The sequence below is a fragment of the Balaenoptera ricei genome, chromosome 5 (assembly GCF_028023285.1).
Source record: "Balaenoptera ricei isolate mBalRic1 chromosome 5, mBalRic1.hap2, whole genome shotgun sequence".
In the NCBI taxonomy this organism is placed as follows: Eukaryota; Metazoa; Chordata; class Mammalia; order Artiodactyla; family Balaenopteridae; genus Balaenoptera; species Balaenoptera ricei.
In genome coordinates, this window is record NC_082643.1 from 100,273,645 (window position 1) to 100,288,057 (window position 14,413).

Consider the following 14,413-nt stretch of genomic DNA (forward strand, 5'->3'; position numbering starts at 1 on the left):
GCCTTTCTTCCTCTGGAGGGAATGGCCTGAGCTGTATTATGGGGCAGGCAAACTGATGTGTATAGTAGTAGGGTATCACTTTTGGTCTTTTGTAGTTTTATTAAACTTGAGCTGAGACCTTGTTGATTCTTCATTTTTGGGGGGCATTAGCCTTTGAGTGCAAGAGGAATTTACTTTTTGCTTTCCCTCTTTAGGGGAAAATGAGGTGTGAGAGCTGCCTCAGAATCAGGAAATTATATTGAGGGGAAATGCAAGTAGATACAGGGAATGGACCTGAAGCAAGGTGTTTCATTTCACCATATCTGGAGAAGAGCAAGACCTACTACAGTATTGGCCAAGGCACTGCAATTTATGCTATAGGCTGGGTTGCAGGTTAAGAGCCCAGTGAGATTACTGACATTTACTTTTACACTACTGGGAGGACTGTATGAAAACCTGAAGCTTGGCCTCTTCTGATTAAATGCCTGGTACTGGTTCTGTAAAAGGTCAGAGATATAGACTTCAGTAGCTTTGGAACTAAAAGGGGGAGGGGGAGACAAACACAAGCGCTGGTGTTCATAGGGTAGGGCTTTCTGTGTCAAAAGCACAGTGCTGGGCACCTCGTGGCTTCCCTGGGTTTCTATCCTTGATTTGAGGGTAGTTCTTTCTTGTCCTCATATCATTGTCCTGAGGGAGGGTTGTCAGTGGGGCAAAGGTGGATTCCTCCTGGGCTCTTGAAGCTAAGGCAGATGCAGGACTGAGAATCCTTCTGTATATCATGTGGTGCCCTTCTAGACACCTTCCAGACACGGCTACCCCAGCCTACCTACCCCTCCAATATTCAGACAAGCAAGAGCTATGAGCAGCGATATAGGATTCCCGGGGCCTTCAATAATAGCTTATTATATTCCAGGCACTATTTCGTATTTATTCAGTCTCCATAATAACCCTCTGAGGCAGGTACCATTATTTAGGGGATAGTTGCTTCTTAAGCCCTGTAACAAGTAGCATCTTGAAGCACTGCAGAGAAATGGTAACAGGTAATAATCCCATATTCCAAGGCAGGTGGCAAGTCTGGATCTGCTTTGGCCTTTTGACCAAACTTCTTTGAGCCTTGTTATCTTAATTTAAGATCTCTACTATAATTCTTTATCAAAAATGATCATCTTGTACCCAATAAAAGTCTTGTCTAGCCAAAAAAAAAAAAAAAAAAAGAGGAAAGTGAGGGATAGATAATTAGGAGTTTGGGATTAACGTATACACACTACTATATATAAAATAGATAAACAAAAAGAACCTACTGTATAGTACAGGGAACTCTATTCAATATCTTGTGATAACCTATGATGGAAAAGAATCTGAAAAATATATATATATGTATACCTGCTATACACCAGAAACTAACACAACATCGTAAATCAGCTATACTTCAGTTAATAAAAATAACTGTTGACACTTGCTGAGCATTAAGAAGACTGAAAAATGTATGAAGGACTTTGGTGAAAGCTGTTGTGCCAATCTCCCACCCAGCAGATTTCTCTGCAGACCAGTAACTAAAGGGTTAATGTCTGGCAGAGCTGGGGGGGTGGGCTTCCATCCCCCAGCTCCAACCTCCAGATTGCTGAGCCGGGGGCACATGATCTCAGTTAATCTCCAGCACTGCCCTCTACATTGCCCTTCTTATCCACATTTCTTTGATGAGAAAAGTAAGCTTTAGAGAAGGTGTGAGACGTGTCTAACACACACAACTAGAAAGCGGCAGAACTGGGGTTTGAGCGTAACAGTTTGCAAGCAGCCAGTCCATGTCTGCAAACTGGCAGCCGAATTTGATCCACTACTTTGTTTGGGGTTTTACAGGTGATCTGAATTAGTTGCTATTATTTAAACATTGGGAAGTAAATTGAGGGTGACCGAGAAACTGGTACCAGAGCATGGAAGCTCTGGTTTTCAGGTCTTCACTCAGCCCACTGCATTCATTTGCATTTCCTGCTTGGCTCTGGAGACATTGATTTATGATCATGCTGACCTCTGTAGTCAGCCCCTTACTTTGAGTATAATGCTGTCATCTCTATTATTTCATCTCATCCTCATGCTTTTGTGACTATTCTGCAGCCAAAGGAATTTGCCCAAGATCAGATGTCTAAGTGAGCTGAGATGCAATCTTATTTCTCCATCTCATCCTCATACTTTTATGACTATTCTGTAGCCGAAGGAATTTGCCCAAGATCAGATGTCTAAGTGAGCTGAGATGCAATCTTATTTCTCCATCTCATCCTCATGTTTTTATGATTATTCTGCAGCCGAAGGAATTTGCCCAAGATCAGATGTCTAAGTGAGCTGAGATGCAATCTTATTTTTCCAGCCTCTTCTCCCACACCGTCTTCTTGAATGATGCACAGACCCACTGCCCGCGAAAAGCAAGGTCTGGTTAGGATTTTCCTAATGCAATGGACTCTGGAGATTGCTCTGATAAAAGCGAGGATCCAGCGGCGCAGAGCAGGGGTGGGGTGAGGCAACAATGTCTCTATGGAAAATTGTTCTTTAAGTGTGAAGTTCAAGTGAGCCCTTCACGTTCTGCCATTCCTGCTTTGGGGCCGTAGTTTAAATTTGTGTTCTAGGGCATTGGGAACAATTCTCTAAGAGGCAAGCACATTTTTTCCCCCAAGCAGCTTGCTTCTCATCACCATCTCCTTGCTTCCTTAAGGTCAACATGCTGGTAGTGGGGGCCCCCTTCTTTAGTAGGTGCTCTCTGCTGGAAGGGTTCCTGGAATTCGCTCATCACTGTCAGGATGACATTTCCACATCAAAGGCCACAGGAATTAGGCCATTCCACAGGAGCCCACTGGACAGAGCACAAACAGCCTAAAGATGCCTGCCTCATCCAAAGAGCACACAGCACAGCCCAAATGGCATGCAGAGCCTCCCGACAGCCATGGCCTTGAGTGTCATGGAATTCTTCTGAGGAAAGTTCCCCAGCTGGTCTCCCCACTTCCAGTCTCTCTTCCAAACCATGGCCAGCTTAATCCTTCTAAAACTCTGTTTCCTTCTTGTCTCCCTCACTCAAAAGCCTTTGATGTGTTCCCAGTTCCTTGAAAATAAAGTCAAAATTACCTCTCCTGTATTCTGCGTCCTTCACGGCTTGAACCTTCTCCAACCCTTATCTAACTTTCATCTCACTACTTTCCTTCCGGAACATTCTTCTCTGATCAAACAGGGATACTTGGCCTTCACCAAGGACTCCATCTGCAAATCTCTCTTTTTTTTTTTTTTTCTATTCTCCACTGGGTGTGTGGGTCTGTATCCTTTCAAGACCCAGTCCAACCTTCTCTCTTTTGATGTTTAAGACTTCTGATTCTCATTTTCCCTAGTTGGAAAGTGCGTTGTGATGAAGATTAAGTTCGCTTAACTAGCCGACCACAGAAACTGCTGTGGAGGAGGAGGAGACGGTGGTGCTTCTTCATGGAGATCCACGAATATTGGGATGTCCCTTGACTGAAGCTTTAGACTCACACAAAACATCGGCTTCCAGTTTCCAAGTGTTGAAATGAATACAAGGCTTATCAACTCCCTATATAATATATTTCTTTTTTGTTACCTTCCAAGATTCATTCATTCACTGATCCAAACACAATTTGGATAAATAGTAGTCTCAATCTATGCTTCAACTCATATCTTATCCATACACTTGCCACATTTTCTATTTCTTTTTCTTTCTTGGTAAATGGGACTAATACCATTCTGAAGGGGTAACTGGGAGGACTGAATGAGATAATGTTCATCCATTATTGTGTCTGGCATGTGTAAGGCACATGCCAGACACAAAATTGGCACTTAGCAAATGCCCCAGCTTTCCTTTTGATGAATTTTGTAATCAATCCGGGACATCACAGACAGGAAGCTTGTCCAAATTACCACAAATTCCCTGGACTGATTTTGGTCTGAGATACAAGCTCTACCTGAAGTGTTTGTATTTCATAGGTGTATTGCATGGCTTCTCTTGAATTTTTATTAGACTAATTTTTGAAGAAAATCTGAAAATAAGAGCCAAAAGAAAATGTTCAGCCGATCCTTCCTTTTATGGGCATGTTGGCAATTTTTCTGTTCAAACTAAACAGTCTCTGTTATGTTCTTACCCAACTTGATTCTCAAAGAGTCTAAAACTTGTCCTGGAATGAACTTGCTGGCCACTTTCTTTTAAAATATTATATTAAAATATGTTTTAAAAAGGCAACACAAAATGTCTCTGGCTCTTTCATGTGGACATTGCATCAGCAATTTCCAGGCCTTTTGATTGGAAGGAAAAATAATGTTTTGCTCACTCCGCCATCTGAGTATAAGGGATAACTGATAATAATATCTACAGATGGCAGCCCAAATGGAAATCATCTCTTTGACACAGATGATGCAGCTATTTGGAACTCATACTTTTTTATTAAATTTCATTCTCCTCTAAGCTAATATCCCAGAAATCAAACAGCCCTCTGGACCCTATATACCTGGACGTACTAGGAGGGAAACATTGCTTGCAAATGGATACTAATCAGTTTTCAGGGATAATCAAGGGACGTGGAGATTCAGTTTGAGCAAGAGAAGATGGCCAAATGAACTGGCACAAGTTGGATGATTTGGCAGGTAGAAGTCAGCAAGGATGATAAATCCACGGAAGGAGGAAGGCATGGGCAGATGGCAGAGAGGAACGATGTTGAGAATGACCATTGCTGTCCAAACCCCGCTGCACTTGCGCATGGAGCGTTTTCAGGTTAGTGTCTGCTGTGGGCAACCTCAATTCTGGCTGCCCCTCCACTATCTTCCTGGGCATCTGTGTCAATGATGACAGACCTCATGCCCACCTCTCTCTGAAATGCTTTGTACCTTGCTCAAGCCCTTCTGCAGCCTCTGATACATTTTCACTTTTTCATCCATTTTATCCAGAGGTCCTGGAGCCAGGACACCACCTTTCACGGCATAGTTTTTGTCATTTGGCAGATTCTGAAGGAAGCACGCAACTCTCCAAGGATTGAATTTGTGCTTTATCTGGAGGCATAGGGGCAGGGTAAAAAGACTGTGGGCTTTGGGGTCATAGAGACTCAAGTTCGAATCTTGGTTTTGTCATTTATTGACTCTGGACAAACCATGGCGCCTCTCTGAATCTCATTTCCTCATCTGAAAAGTTTCCTCATCTGTAAAATGGGAGGCAGCCACTTCACAGGATTTTGTGAGGATTAAGAGCGGCCATCAAGCGACGTATTTGACACACAGCAGAAAATGGAACAAATGGCAGTTAAAATGAAAGGAGTGGTGAGACATAAAGCAGAGGGCATAACTGGTCAAGAGCCTGTGATGTATCTGAAATCGTCAAGATGAAATCTATTTGATCAGTGCAAACATTTTTTCACTATTTCCCCAAATTTAATTTGGAAGTGTACAAGATGTGGTAGACTCAGCTTTGGTTCAAATATGTTTAGGTCTCCCATATTCTAGAAATAACTTGTTTTGCTTTTGCTAACTCCTCACGCTGTCTTCCTCACTCTTCCCTTCTGTGTTCCACCATATTTGTTGAAGGATTAAGATACGCCTGCTGTAGACTCTTCCTAGCCACTCACTTCTTCCTTTCAAGTCTGATTTCTGTTCCCACAGCTCTCCTGAAAAGCCTCTCTAGAGTTTAGAAAATTATCGATGTGCTCACACCAGTGTGTACACATCCAGCCTCGTCAACTCTGCAGCTTTCCACACCATTGGCTAGTAACTTCCTCTAAAACAGCAGTTCTCAACCTTGGCTGTATATTAGAATCACCTGGGGGGCTTTAAAAATTATTTACGCCTGGATCCCAGCATCAGGGATTCTGATGTAATGGTCTGGGGTGCAAACTGAGCTTTAGGTTTTTTCAAAGCTCCCTTGTTGATGATTAAGGTGCAGCTAGGGTTGAGAACCACAGCTAAGACTCTCTTTCTCTTTTATTTATATAATATTGCAAAGCTCTGTTTCACATCTTCTGAATTTCTTTTGGGGTCTTCCTCAAATCCTGTTCTTACAGTCTGTTTTTCTGTAATAAAGGATGCAAGTGTTGCAGTTAAGGCAATTTATAGTTAGAGTTTTTGCTATGGTGTTGCTAAAGGAAATCTGCAACTTGTGGTTAATCAGAAAACTTACCGAATGCAGGTTCAAGGTATGGCTGGATACGATGGGGAAAGAATGAGGAAAGGAAGGAAGGAAGGAAGGAAGGAAAGAAAATCTTATGCTTTATGATCCAAACAATAACCCTGTGTATCTAATGCTTTCTCTTCTATTGCATTTCAACAGAAGTACCAGGAATATTAATCTTAGCTATGACTGATTGAGCACCATGGTATATCCTCATAGCAACCTCAATGAGATGGATACTATTATCCTCATTTTTTACATCAAAGAAATGGAGATGGGCAGAGTTAGTTCCCCAAGGACACAAGCCTAGAAAAATGACAAAACTGTGATTTTTAACTCAGGTCAAATCCTCTCTGGATTAGAATCCTAAGTAATTGATGCCAAATCTTGGAGAATTGCTTCCAAAGTCCTACTTGAGGGAGACATTCAAATACCTGAAATCATACTCACATCTCCCATTAGTTTTCCCATCTCCAGGGTAGGACCTTGCAATCCTTGTTTGTGTACTTTGGTTTTAATATTTCTCATCCTCTGGTCGCACAAGCTACCTCTACTTCAGCTTGATAATGGCCCTATTGGCATGTGGTGTCCAGAGTCTAGTATAACAGTGATAGCCTTAGGCATATTTTGGGATAATGGCTGAGTCAGTAACAATACAGAAAATCTGTGATGATGGTTACATTTCTATGTTCAGGAGAAAGTATTGAAAATAAAGGACTAGGTTTTCATGGAGAAGGAGTGGTCTGAGATGGAGATACAGTTTTCTCTGCAGGCTTCAGAGGGAAGGTGACAGTGACAGAAAAGAGGAAAGAGTACAATGTAAGGGAAGATGAGGAAACTGAGTATCTATAGGGGAAAGTAGAAAAAGATTCAGAGAAACATTTCCTTCCTCCTTCCTTCTCCCCTCCCTTCCTCCCTTCCTTCTTTCCTTTATCTGATAGTTTTCTCCCATGAACTTCACAGCTGTTGCTTGAACCCACATTCAATAAACTTTTTTTTTTTCATACATAACTACTCTCCATATTTGATAAAAATCTCAAACCATTATTTTTGCTTCCCACAAATATAATACATACAAATTTTTTTCTGAAATACTAAGGTCAGCAAATTAAGTATCTTGAGACTAATATAACCACATACAACTGCTGTTCTACTGACTTCCAGGAACAAAACAAAAACAAAAAGATTCTTATCAAGATGCTCTGGGTTTCCTTTTATTAGTGTTAGGGATTCGGAATTATAATCATCTGCCAGTAATAATTTATACATTCTAGTTGATTGTCTACAAATAAAATATCGCAGGCTCTGCTTTGTGAGTTCTGGATTTGACACGACACTGACAATACTGCGGATTTCCTTTAGCAACCTCCTAGAAATACCCTCAACTACAAATTGGCTTCATTATAAGATTTGCATTCTTTACTACACAAAACAATATTCTAAACAGGATTTGAGTGAGCTTTAAACATAATACAACACTGGATAGCCAGTGAGAGATTAATGAACTGTTGAAAAGAAAGCTGTGATATGGAGAGAACAGTTGCCCGGGTCAGGGCAAGAGGAAAGGAATTCATTTCTTCTCCTCCAGTACTTTACCCCAGCACACCAGAGAATACATGGGTCACTTTAAGTCTGAAAGGACTATGCATTTGGCTTCCAGGAAGTGAAATTTCACGCTCAATCACAGTAACCAAATTGGGTCTTGTGGTTCACATATTTTGTTTCCTTTTTGCCTCAGGGCTTTGACTTTTTAATTTCCACTTAAATTGCTTCATTTTGCACATTTCTTTTAACTTGCCTCAAATCTTGTGTAAAAGGGGCATTCTGACACTTATGAGGTTTCTACTATGTACCAGGCACTGCTTGGGGCACTCCAGTTATGGGGGTGTACATCCTACAGGGTATGAAGTATAAAGACGAACAAACAAAAAATAGAATTTAGACTTCAAGGGTTGTTGTGGAGAAGAGGACAAGAGGAAAATGAAGAGAGGGGAGAGGACTTTGGAGAAGGTGATGATTGGGATGAAAGAGAAAGGCTGAGAAAGTAGAGGAAGAGAGAAATAGGAGGAGAATGCATGAAGAGGAGGTTACAGAAAGTGAGAAAAGAGAAGCTGTGTAGAATAATGAACTGAAGGACACAAAGAATAGGGTAGAAAGAGGGAAATGGCTGAATGGCGTGGGCTGGGTGGGAAGAAGTCTAAGGGTAAGGGTGGAAAAGAAAAAAAGGCAGGAGAGGCTGATTATCTGTAGAAGAGGTTGGGTGAGAAGGACTTAATTGTGTCCCCACCCCCCAAATGCAGAGGTCGAAGCCCCAATCCTCAATGTGACTATATTTGGAGGTAGGACCTTTAAGGAGGTAATTAAGGTTAAATGAGGTTATGAGGGTGGGGCCCTGATCCAACAGAACGTGTGTCCTTATAAGAAGAGGAAGAGATTGTACTCCTGTCCTGCTAGAAAGAAACACAAACCCACCCATTAGCAGAGAGGCTGTCTAAAATCATAATAAGGTCACAGACACCACAAAACACACCACTGGATGCTGTCCTGCCCACCAGAAAGACAAGATCCAGCCTCATCCACCAGAGCACAGGCACCAGTCCCCTCCACCAGCAAGCCTAAACAACCCACTGAACCAACCGTACCACTGGGGGCAGACACAAAAAACAATGGGAATTACGAACCTGCAGCCTGCAAAAAGGAGACCCCAAACACAGTAAGTTAAGCAAAATGAGAAGACAGAGAAACACACAGCAGATGAAGGAGCAAGGTGAAAACCCACCAGACTAAACAAATGAAGACGAAATAGGCAGTCTACCTGAAAAAGAATTCAGAGTAATGATAGTAAAGATGATTCAAAATCTTGGAAATAAAAAGGAGAAAATACAAGAAACGTTTAACAAGGACCTAGAAGAACTAAAGAGCAAACAAACAACGATGAACAACACAATAAATGAAATTAAAAATTCTCTAGAGGGAACCAATAGCAGAATAACTGAGGGAGAAGAACGGATAAGTGATCTGGAAAACAAAGTAGTGGAAATAACTACTGCAGAGCAGAATAAAGAAAAAGAATGAAAAGAATGGAGAACAGTCTCAGAGACTTCTGGGACAACATTAAATGCACCAACATTCGAATTATAGGGGTCCCAGAAGAAGAGAAAAAGAAAGGGACTGAGAAAATATTTGAAGAGATTATAGTTGAAAACTTCCCTAATATGAGAATGGAAATAGTTAATCAAGTCCAGGAAGCACAGAGAGTCCCATACAGGATAAATCCAAGGAGAAACATGGCAAGACACATATTAATCAAACTACCAAAATTAAATACAAAGAAAAAATATTAAAAGCAGCAAGGGAAAAACAACAAATAACATAAAAGGGAATCCCCATAGGGTTAAGAGCTGATCTTTCAGCAGAAACTCTGCAAGCCAGAAGGGAGTGGCAGGACATATTAAAAGTGATGAAAGGGAAAAACCTACAACCAAGATTACTCTACCCAGGAAAGATCTATTCAGATTCAACAGAGAAATTTAAACCTTTACAGACAAGCAAAAGCTAAGAGAAGTCAGCACTACCAAACCAACTCTACAATGAATGCTGAAGGAACTTCTCTAAGTGGGAAACACAAGAGAAGAAAAGGACCTACAAAAACAAACCCATAACAATTAAGAAAATGGTAATAGGAACATACATATCGATAATTACCTTAAAAGTAAATGGGTTAAATGATCCAACCAAAAGACATAGACTGGCTTAATGGACACAAAAACAAGACTTGTACATATGCTGTCTACGAGAGACCCTCTTCAGACCTAGGGACACATACAGACTGAAAGTGAGAGGATGGAAAAAGATATTCCATGCAAATGGAAATCAAAAGAAAGCTGAAGTAGCAATTCTCATATCAGACAAAATAGACTTTAAAATAAAGACTATTACAAGAGACAAAGAAGGACATTACGAATGATCAAGAGATCAAACCAAGAGGAAGATATAACAACTGTAAATATTTATGCACCCAACATAGGAGCACCTCAATACATAAGACAAATGCTAACAGCCATAAAAGGGGAAATCGACAGTAACACAATCATAGTAGGGGACTTTAACACCCCACTTACACCAATGGACAGATCATCCAAAATGAAAATAAATAAGGAAACACAAGCTTTAAATGATACATTAAACAAGATGAACTTAATTGATATTTATAGGACATTCCATCCAAACACAACAGAATACACCTTCTTCTCAAGTGCTCATGGAACATCTCCAGGATAGATCATATTTTGGGTCATAAATGAACCCTTGGTAAATTTAAGAAAATTGAAATCATATCAAGTATTTTTTCCAACTACAAAGCTCTGAGACTAGATATCAATTACAGGAAAAAAAAAAACCGTAAAAAATACAAACACATGGAGGCTAAAGAATACACTACTTAAAACCAAGAGATCACTGAAGAAATCAAAGAGGAAATCAAAAAATACCTAGAAACAAATGACAATGAAAACACGACGATCCAAAACCTACGGGATGCGGCAAAAGCAGTTGTAAGAGGGAACTCTGTAGCAATACAATGCTACCTCAGGAAACAAGAAACATCTCAAATAAACAACCTAACCTTACACCTAAAGCAATTAGAGAAAGAAGAACAAAACAACCCCAAAATTAGCAGAAGGAAAGAAATATAAAGATCAGATCAGAAATAAATGAAAAAGAAATGAAGGAAACAATAGCAAAGATCAATAAAACTAAAAGCTGGTTCTTTGAGAAGATAAACAAACTTGATAAACCATTAGCCAGACTCATCAAGAAAAAAGGGAGAAGACTCAAATCAGTAGAATGAGAAATGAAAAAGGAGAAGTAACAACCAACACTGCAGAACTACAAAGGATCATGAGAGATTACTACAAGCAACTGTATGCCAATACAATGGACAACCTGGAAGAAATGGACAAATTCTTAGAAAACACAACCTTCTGGGACTGAACCAGGAAGAAATATAAAATATAAACAGTCCATTCACAAACACTGAAATTGAGACAGTGATTAAAAATCTTCCAGCAAACAAAAGCCCAGGACCAGATGGCTTCACAGGTGAAGTCTATCAAACATTTAAAGAAGAGCTAACACCTATCCTTCTCAAAATCTTCAAAAATATAGCAGAAGGAGGAACACTTCCAAACTCATTCTATGAGACCACCATCACCCTGATACCAAAACCAGACAAAGATGTCACAAAGAAAGAAAACTACAAGCCAATATCACTGATGCACATAGGTGCAAAAATCCTCAACAAAATACTAGCAAAGAGAATCCAACAGCACATTAAAAGGATCATACACCATGATCAAGTGGGGTTTATCCCAGGAATACAAGGATTCTTCAATATACGCAAAGCAATCAATGTGATACACCATATTAACAAACTGAAGGAGAAAAAACATATGATCATCTCAATAGATGCAGAAAAAGCTTTTGACAAAATTCAACACCAATTTATGATAAAAACCCTCCAGAATGTAGGCATAGAGGGAACTTACCTCAACGTAACAAAGGTCATGTATGACAAACCCACAGCTTACATCATTCTCAATGGTGAAAAACTGAAACCATTTCCACTAAGATCAGGAACAAGACAAGGTTGCCCACTCTCACCACTATTATTCAACATAGTTTTGTCAGTTTTAGCCACAGCATTCAGAGAAGAAAAAGAAATAAAAAGAATCCAAATCGGAAAAGAAATAAAACTGTCACTGTTTGCAGATGACATGATATATACGTAAAGAATCCTAAAGATGCTATCAGAAAACTACTAGAGCTAATCAATGAATTTGGTAAAGTAGCAGGAAACAAAATTAATGCACAGAAATCTCTTGCATTCCTCTACACAAATGATGAAATATATGAAAGAGGAATTAAGGAAACACTCCCTTTTACCACTGCAACAAAAAGAATAAAATACCTAGGAATAAACCTACCTAAGGAGACAAAAGACGTGTATGCAGAAAACTATAAGACACTGATGAAAGAAATAATAGATGATACAAACAGATGGAGGGCTATATCATGTTCTTGGATTGGAAGAATCAACATTGTGAAAATGACTATACTACCTAAAGCAATCTACAGATTCAATTCAATCCCTATCAAGCCACCAGTAGCATTTTTCACAGCACTAGAACAAAAAATTTTACAATTTGTATGGAAACACAAAAGACCCCGAATAGCCAAAGCAATCTTGAGAAAGAAAAATGGAGCGGGAGGAATCAGAGTCCCTGAATTCAGACTATACTACAAAGCTACAGTAATCAAGACAGTATGGTACTGGCACAAAAACAGAAATATAGATCAATGGAACAGGATAGAAAGCCCAGAGATAAACCCATGCACATATGGTCCCCTTATTTTTGATAAAGGAGTCAAGAATATACAATGGAGAAAAGACAGCCTCTTCAATAAGTGGTACTGGGAAAACTGGACAGCTACAAGTAAAAGAATGAAATTTGAACACACCGTAACACCACACACAAAAATAAACTCAAAATGGATTGAAGACCTACATGTAAGGCCAGACACTGTAAACTCTTAGGGGAAAACATAGGCAGAACACTCTATGACATAAATCACAGCAAGATCCTTTTTGACCCACCTCCTAGAGAAATAGAAATGTAAACAAAAATAAAAAATTGGGACCTAATGCAACTTAAAAGCTTTTGCACAGCAAAGGAAAACATAAACAAGACGAAAAGACAACCCTCAGAATGTGAGAAAATGTTCGCAAATGAAGCAACTGACAAAGGATTAATCTCCAAAATTTACAAGCAGCTCATGCAGCTCAATATCAAAAAAACAAAAAACCCAATCCAAAAATGGGCAGAAGACCGAAATAGACATTTCTTCAAAGAAGATACACAGATTGGCAACAAACACATGAAAGAATGCTCAACATCACTAATCATTAGAGAAATGCAAATCAAAACTATAATGAGTTATCACTTCACACCTGTCAGAATGCCCATCATCAAAAAATCTACAAACAATAAATGCTGGAGAGGGTGTGGAGAAAAGGGAACCCTCTTGCACTGTCGGTGGGAATGTAAATTGATACAGCCACTATGGAGAACAGTATGGAGGTTCCTATAAAAGTAAAAATAGAACTACCATACAATGCAGCAATCCCACTACTGGGTATATACCCTGAGAAAAGCATAATTCAAAAAGAGTCATGTACCACAATGTTTACTGCAGCTCTATTTACAATAAGAAGTACATGGAAACAACCTACAACCTAAGTGTCCATCGACAGATGAATGGATAAAGAAGATGTGGCACATATATACAATGGAATATTACTCATACATAAAAAGAACCAAAAGTGAGTTATTTGTGGTGTGGATGGACCTAGAATCTGCCATACAGAGTGAAGTAAGTCAGAAAGAGAAAAACAAATTCTGTATGCTAACACATATATATGGAATATAAAAAAAAAAGTAGTTCTGAAGAACCTAGGGGCAGGACAGGAATAAAGATGCAGACATAGAGAATGGACTTGAGGACACACGGATGGGGAAGTGTAAGCTGGGACAAATTGGGAGAGTGGCATGGACATATATGCACTACCAAAGGTAAAATCAATCGCTAGTGGGAAGCAGCCACATAGCACAGGGAGATCAGCTCGGTGCTTTGTGACCACCTAGAGGGGTGGGATAGGAGGGTGGGAGGGAGATGCAAGAGGGAGGAGATATGGGGATATATGTTTACATATTGCTGATTCACTTTGTTTTACAGCAGCAAATAACATACCATTGTAAAGCAATTATACTCCAATAAAGATATCAGAAAAAATTAAATTAAATTAAAAAGTAAGAAGAGGAAGAGACACCACACCAGATCTCTCTCTCTCTCTTTCTTTCTCTGACATGTGAAGACATAGAGAGAAGCTGGCCATCTGCAAGCCAGAAAGGAAGTTTTGGCTGGAAACCAACCCTGCTGGCACCTTGATCTTGGAATTCCATCCTCCAGAACCACAAGGAAATAAATTTCTGTTGTTTAAGTTCCCAGCCTGTGGTATTATCCTGTTATGGCAGCCTTAGTGGACTAACACAAGGCATATGGAGGTTTAAAGTTAGCAGAAGCGGCCAGGAGAATCACTGTTCACCCCACCTTGCCCATCTCTGGGCACACGGGCAGTAAAATACATTTTACTTTTCTTCCTGAAATTCAAGAGACAGAAGGACTCAGGCTCTGTTGGCAAGGGGATCATGTATTCACGTACATATGTGTCAC

The 14,413-nt window shown here is 39.8% G+C and overlaps 1 protein-coding gene across 2 annotated transcripts in view; it reads right to left on the reverse strand.

Annotated features, from left to right (window-relative positions):
- The window catches only part of C1QTNF7 (C1q and TNF related 7), a 129,337-nt gene that overhangs the window by 104,097 nt on the left and 10,827 nt on the right, over positions 1-14,413 (reverse strand). The window lies entirely within an intron of this gene.